Consider the following 6,859-nt stretch of genomic DNA (forward strand, 5'->3'; position numbering starts at 1 on the left):
CGCTCCTGCTTCCCTTCCCTGGGCTGCCATCCCACGACGGGCGGGGTGGGGCGGAAGGAACGGACAGCCGTAAGCTGCTTACGGACAGCATAGGCCACCCGTAGCACATGGACGCTGAGTGGGCTGCATACGCGCCGGCTGAGCAGGCCGGGGCCCGGGGCCGGGGCGGCGGTCGGGGCGGCTCGCTATTCCTCTCACACAGAGGGGTAAGAGTGCGTATGCGTTACACGCCGGGTGGGGTGGGATCGACTTTTCAACTTTCAGGCTGCAAAACTTTGCAACGAGCGACACTTTGTGGAAGGGTACCGGCACGACGACGCTGCCTTCTCTTCTCACGTGCGCGCTGGGGCCCCGACAGCGCCAGCGCCAGCGCCCCTGGCAACAAGCTCGCGTGCTCGGCGCCGCGCGAGATCGTCCAGAGCCTCGGGGCGGGCGTGGGTAGCGAGGGAGGAAACCCGGCCAGCCCGAGGGGGGTTGGGGCGGCGGCAGAACAATGTTGAAAATGTTGGCGCGGTTTTGCGACACTCTTTTGTAGTCAAGCTTGTTAGCACTCTGGTTCGACACCTGTGCTGTTGTCTGACGGCATCTTCGCCCAGGCTTCAAGTAGCGTGCTGTTTGAAAGAAACTTGTTGTTTTACAGAAAACGGAATATCATCAAAAGATGAGTCGGGTCGTGACGAGTTGTTTGTTAACAGTGTAGAGAGAGCAGGCTCTTGCAGTGAAGAAACATTGGCGTTCGCTAGACGGACACAAGATCAGACGGAGATATAAAGTTTTCCCGCTAGAGCGGCCCTCCCCTGCGTCGGGGAAGAGGGCGTCGCAGATAGCGGTCCAGGTGAGGAGAGCGCTATCGCTCTCCTCTGGGGCGCCAGGCGCCACGGCTCCATGCACCCCGAGCACCACTTGGGCACGTCAGCCCCCTGCCAGGAGCCTGCGGTCCCCACCCCCCGGGCAGCTCGGGGGCGCTACGATAACATTCGCGATTTCTTGTTGCGTTTCCCACGTCGGGTCGGGGTCAGGCTGGGGGCCACACGACCCACGCTCGCCCACAGGGTGCGTGCTCGTCGTTCACGCCGGGCGGCGGCGGGGCGCGCATCCCTGACCGTCGCGCCGCACGATAATAGTCAGTCGCGGGGGCGAATCTGCCTGGCTGAACGGGCCGGGCGCTGGGCCAGCCGGCTGGGCGCCGCCGAGGGGAGGGGGGGGGCAGCTTAGGCCCGGGGATTTGGGAGCTAATCCCGCATCCCTACCATCCCCCGGGATAATTGTGAGTCGGGGCGCGTTCCTTGGCGAGCGGAGCAGGGCGGGGCAGAGCGGGGCTGTGAGGGGCCCGGCCGGCCCGGCTGCGTCTGAAAGTGACACCCCTTCAGCCCCGAGCTCGGCCCCGGGCCCCTCGCCTCACACGCAGCCCTCCCCCCTCCCCCCGCGACCACTTGGCCGCGATATAAAACCCAATCGGGAGCAGCGGAGCAGGCCCCTCCCGCCGGCACCGGCCGCGCCGTCCGCGCCGGCAGGTACTGAGATTGAACGCGATGCCACTCCACAGACGTAGCGTCGGCTATTGGCTTCGGGGGCTCCCCGGGGGACTGGGGTGCGGAGGGTCTCCCCCTCCCGTCCCGAGGGGGCCCCTGGGAGCGCCGTTGTCCCGCCCGCAGCGCTGCGCTGCAGGATGGCCTACCCCATCCGATCGCCGTGCGCGCGACCGAACAGCCCCGTGTGTCCCCCCCCCCCTCCCAACCCGCACCCGCGCGGTCCTCGTAAGGGGGTCGTAACACACGGGGCAGGTGTGTCATCGGGGAGGTCGAGGGGGTGGGGGTGGAGGGGATGCCGCCCGGAGCACCCGGAGCGAGCGAGGAGGAAAACACTTCTCGAGATGAGCGGAGTGGCCAGCTGTTTGAAAAATGGCTCGACTTGGAAGTAAATCTCTCGGCCTCACCCTGCTGCTCCCGGAGTTAGGGGCGGGGGGAACGGGCTAAGGGCGGGGGACAATGGCCGGCAGCGAGGGCCCGACTTCTTTGAAGGAAGCGGCGGCTGCCGCCGACGAGGGAGAGCGAGCAAGCGAAAAGGTCATTTGGCGGACGTTAAAATTCACCCGAAAGTATATGTACCAGGTGGCTGATTCACGCCGCGCAAATTTCGTAGTTACACTGTAGTACCGCAAGCACGCGTGCGGCCGGGTTGCCTACTCGCACGGGCCATAAGGGGCCGTGTGCTGCGAGGATAGGCAAAGCCGACTATAGCCTCAAAGGCAGAAAGGCAGCCACGAGGTCAGAAGCAATTGTTTCCACAAAGCTCCGTGTTTCATTCTCGATTTGGAGGGGGAAGGAAGGGGGTGGTTGGGAGGAAGAGGGGTGGGAGGGGCCAAAGTTAGTAGACGGCGGGGGTGCGGGGCCTTAAACCTCATCTGCTGGGCCGCATTTCTTTGCAGCGCGCCGCAGCTTACGAGGTAATTAATTAATTAATTAATTAATTAATTCATTCATCCATTCATTCATTCATTCATCCATTCATTCATTCATTCACTGCTTGTTTGATTTATTGATTGATTGACTGACAGTAGTTTAACTTGTGAGTAAAGGACACCATTAATGGGTTAACGGATGAAAGAGAAGAGCAGAAACAGAAGCAGATTGATTTTCTTCTTTTGGTTCCGTCCCATATTTTATGGACAGTACAATACACATTTTTACTTTACATTGTGTATGTGCCTGGCAGTGTATGCAATGTTCAAGCGTTGCGTTCCCATTCCCCCTCTCCCTGAATACCCACAATAAGTAAGTTATCCCTCGAGTCGCCATGGTTTCCGTATTCCTGGACGCCGCAAGAGACCGGCCCGCGGGGAGAGCAAGCGGGGCTCTGGCACAGGGCACGTCGTACGGCGCCGACGTTTTGTAGCCATCACTTCATTACCGAATTACGTCGAGAACGTAATGGGAAGCTACCACGACATGGGCACGCACCACTGAGCACGCGCAAGCGGAGGGGTTGTGTGTGCGTGTGTGTGTGTGTGTGTGAATTGCTAGGAAAAAGGGGGGGGGGGGTATAGAGTGATCATACCGGGCACATTACTTTTATAAAATGCCCGAGTTAAAACAGGCAGTCGTGTTTCGTTCTAGGAGCGGGGGCCGGCACCCGGGCACCGGGCCGTGCGGGCCGTGCGTCGCCAAGTGGTTCGGGTGTTGGAAATGGGATTGAAACGGGACACCCGCGCGTGCGACTGATACCCCTGGGCGCGGGTGGTTCCGCCCGGACTACCGGGAGGCCCCCGGGTGGGGTCTCCATTTGAACGCTTGCACGGTATGCCCCATGGGAACGGCACGTCCCATCCACGTGGATTCCACCGAATCTCCGTGGACCACGTGGATGAGGATCTATCCACCATTCGTCCACAACACATCCACGTGGTTCTTAAAGGGAATTGTCTACGTAGACGTAAAATAGGATTTCTACGTGGACTCCTTCTGCCTTCATCTATATAGACTTATCCCCTTCCTCTCCATATTTCTTCGAAAGGGAAATATCTACATCGAAATGTCTCGGGAATTTTCACGTGGAAACTACCGCACCGAAAATGTGACTCCAGGGCCTCCTGAGGGAGCAGGCCGAGCAGGCGCAGCGAGAGGGACGGTTCGGACGCACCGCTCGCACCGACATGACTCCCCAGGCTGTGGGCGGCACTGGCCCACCGGCCGACATATGTATCTGGATGACGCTTCGACTCGCGGCGTCGACCTCGAAACGGGTGCGGGCATGCTCGCCCTTTGTGCAGCCTGCCCTCTCGTAGAGGTGGCTGATTGTCAATATCGACTGCGGCCCATCGGCGACGCCGGTCTTTCTTCGGGTATGCTGTACCGGACGCACGGCGGGCTTGCCTATCGTCGATCACCGAGGCGTCTTACGCCGTAACCCTCCTTACGGCGTTAAGGCCCCTCGGTGATCGAGGATGGGCAAGCCCACGCCCTAGTGTGTGTGCCCGGTATACAGTATAACTCGAGGGTGGAGCGGCGACGATAGGCCACAATCAATATTGACAATCAGTCACCTATGAGCTGGGCAGACGGCACAAGGGCGTGCATGCCCGCATCCGCTTCGAGGTCGACACCGCGAGTTATGGCCAGGAGGCGCTGCAATGTCTCTAAACGATGCAAGAATGAGGGTCCCAAAACTGTACCAAACCCAAGGAGCACCTTATTAGTCCATTCTAGTCGAAAGAGCTAAGCAACGGCGTGGCAGGAAAATAGAACCGAACATTATCCACTCTCTTATCGCTACCACCTCACATCAGCAAATGAATAGATTTACATACAATAAGGCTCCTACAGGCTTCGTCCAGGCCATGGCCTGGCCTTGGCCCTTCGGGTACAAGTTTTGCGAGGCCCACCTCCGACGCCGCCAGCGTCCACGCTGCCCAACCGCATCCTGGCCCTATGGCATCCCTAGCCAGTCCCGTCCTATGGCCGTAAGGCCCCGTGCGAGTATGCAACCCACCCGCAGGCCAGTATCTGGCACAGCATAACCAGAAAATAACCGCGCCGACGCGAGGGCAGTGTAACCTACACACCGCCCCACACATGGGTATTGCCCACCCCTTGGCGCCCTGGGAGCGAGTATAGGCAACCCGCCCGCACGCGCGCAAGCTTTAAAGTAGAGCCACCGAAGCCACGGAAATGGGCAGGGCCGTCCACCTGGCACGTCTGCTGTTTAAATAAATGGTTGCAGACTACCACGTGGTGTAGGAGGGGCCTCCTCCACGCGCCCGCGGGTAGAGAGTGATTGGCGCCCCCTCCCCAGACACCCTTTGGGGAGCCCGAGCATGTGCCCAGTTCTCTCTAGACCCGACAATTAGCAGCCGCGGCCCACGCCCGCCACACGCCCGCACCCGCCGGCAGGACGAGGGGGCCTCCGCGGCGCCCCTCCCCCCCTCCTCCACTCCTGCCGCATCACGCCGACCAGCCGGGCGCCCCTCTCGTGTCCGTTTCGCACGCAGCCCGCGGCGCGGACGCCCCGCGAGGACGCCGGCCGGCCGGCTCCAGGATGATGATTAACACACTGGGCCACGTTTGTGACGTGGACGGCGAAGTGCCCTGCATGATTTGGAAGTCCAGGGTGGGCGGTGCAGGCCGCCACAGAAGTGGAGCCAGTGTGAGAGGGAGCCACCTCCGGCCCCGTTCAGTCCCAACCCAAAGCACGCCTCTGCGGACACGAGCTACGGCCGGGCATGGCGCCGAGCCACGGCCATTTCGACGCGGCTGACCGCACAGGCTTGAGGCAGGACCGCGGCCCAGAGCGGGCTGCCCGCCGGAAGTGGCACTACGGCGGCACCTCCGTATCCGCTGTTCAAGCTTCGTGGTCCGGTGCGCCCGGCCCGGCCCGGCCCGCGTGCGCCGTCCTGCTAGGCACATGCGCGCCGCGCTGGCCCCCGCGGCGGCCGCGGCACGGCAGGAGGGCCCCGCCGGCCAGCATCATCCTCTCGGGGCCCCGGCGGAGCGTGCCGGCGATATCCACGTCGTCTAGTAGATTGTTCATTAGGCGGTGCAGCGGAAGGCGCGCTCGCGTGGTGGTCCGCCTCTCCCCCTCCCCGCCCCGCCTGTCCCGGCCATCTGCGCGATCAAGCAGAAAACTGCTACTCTCTGGCGCCCGCCGCCCTTAACGACATCGCGATGGTCTCATCACCGCCCCGCCGCCCCGCCCCGGAGGCAGTGGAGCGCTGCGAACGCCCGCCGCCGTCGCTCCGCGCCATCATCGACCGGACGTTATCGTCGGCGAATAATCGACGATTGTTAAACTAGATTGTATGCGACGTCGAGTTCGGGCGGGAGTAAAATTAAGGAAGAAGTGCTGGTCCTCCCGAAGAGGGGAGGTCTTCTGGTTCGACTCAAAATTGCGGTTCATTGTCTTGGTTTGGTTCGAATGTGAAGACTGAGAGTAGTCCGCAGAGGCTTGAAGAGGAAGTTTGCAGATGTAAAGAAGCGACAAGCTGAATAAACGGGGAAATCTTTTCCACGGGTTGGACAATTGTCGTATCTTTCATCTTTTATGAAAGGAGATGCCACTGAGACCACTGAAAGGCTTTTGCCTCCTTCAGTGAAGATGTTTCTTGTCTTTGCTCCCGCTTTTCCCGAGTTTTTTACAAAATTTCGCAATGTTGTGACAAAGAATGAAATATATCTCCGAATACACGAAATCGTTAAGGCGTCGAGTTAGTTGTTAGCAAGAAACAACAACTAAGGATGACCACTAAAGCATTCCACATTACCGAAGATTAGCGCTCCTAGTCCTCGGTTGCGGTTCGTTGCGTTCCCATTCCCCCTCTCCCTGAATACCCACAATAAGTAAGTTATCCCTCGAGTCGCCATGGTTTCCGTATTCCTGGACGCCGCAAGAGACCGGCCCGCGGGGAGAGCAAGCGGGGCTCTGGCACAGGGCACGTCGTACGGCGCCGACGTTTTGTAGCCATCACTTCATTACCGAATTACGTCGAGAACGTAATGGGAAGCTACCACGACATGGGCACGCACCACTGAGCACGCGCAAGAGGAGGGGTTGTGTGTGCGTGTGTGTGTGTGTGTGTGTATGTGAATTGGGGGAAAAAGGGGGGGGGGGGGTATAGAGTGATCATACCGGGCACATTACTTTTATAAAATGCCCGAGTTAAAACAGGCAGTCGTGTTTCGTTCTAGGAGCGGGGGAGGGGGGCCGACCCCCGGGCCGTGCGGGCCGTGCGTCGCCAAGTGGTTCGGGTGTTGGAAATGGGATTGAAACGGGACACCCGCGCGTGCGACTGATACCCCTGGGCGCGGTTGGTTCCGCCCGGACTACCGGGAGGCCCCCCGGGTGGGGTCTCCATTTGAACGCTTGC

At 60.6% G+C, this 6,859-nt stretch overlaps 2 protein-coding genes across 3 annotated transcripts in view; both read right to left on the bottom strand.

The window, feature by feature from the left end:
* LOC113207776 (trypsin I-P1-like) overlaps nt 1-6,859 on the bottom strand; it is a 44,467-nt gene that overhangs the window by 15,195 nt on the left and 22,413 nt on the right. The gene's annotated exons all lie outside the window — the stretch shown is intronic.
* LOC113207769 (cytoglobin-2-like) overlaps nt 1-6,859 on the bottom strand; it is a 97,459-nt gene that overhangs the window by 2,860 nt on the left and 87,740 nt on the right. The gene's annotated exons all lie outside the window — the stretch shown is intronic.

Source organism: Frankliniella occidentalis, unplaced genomic scaffold (genome assembly GCF_000697945.3).
Source record: "Frankliniella occidentalis isolate FOCC.00 unplaced genomic scaffold, Focc_3.1 Scaffold19, whole genome shotgun sequence".
NCBI lineage: Eukaryota > Metazoa > Arthropoda > Insecta > Thysanoptera > Thripidae > Frankliniella > Frankliniella occidentalis.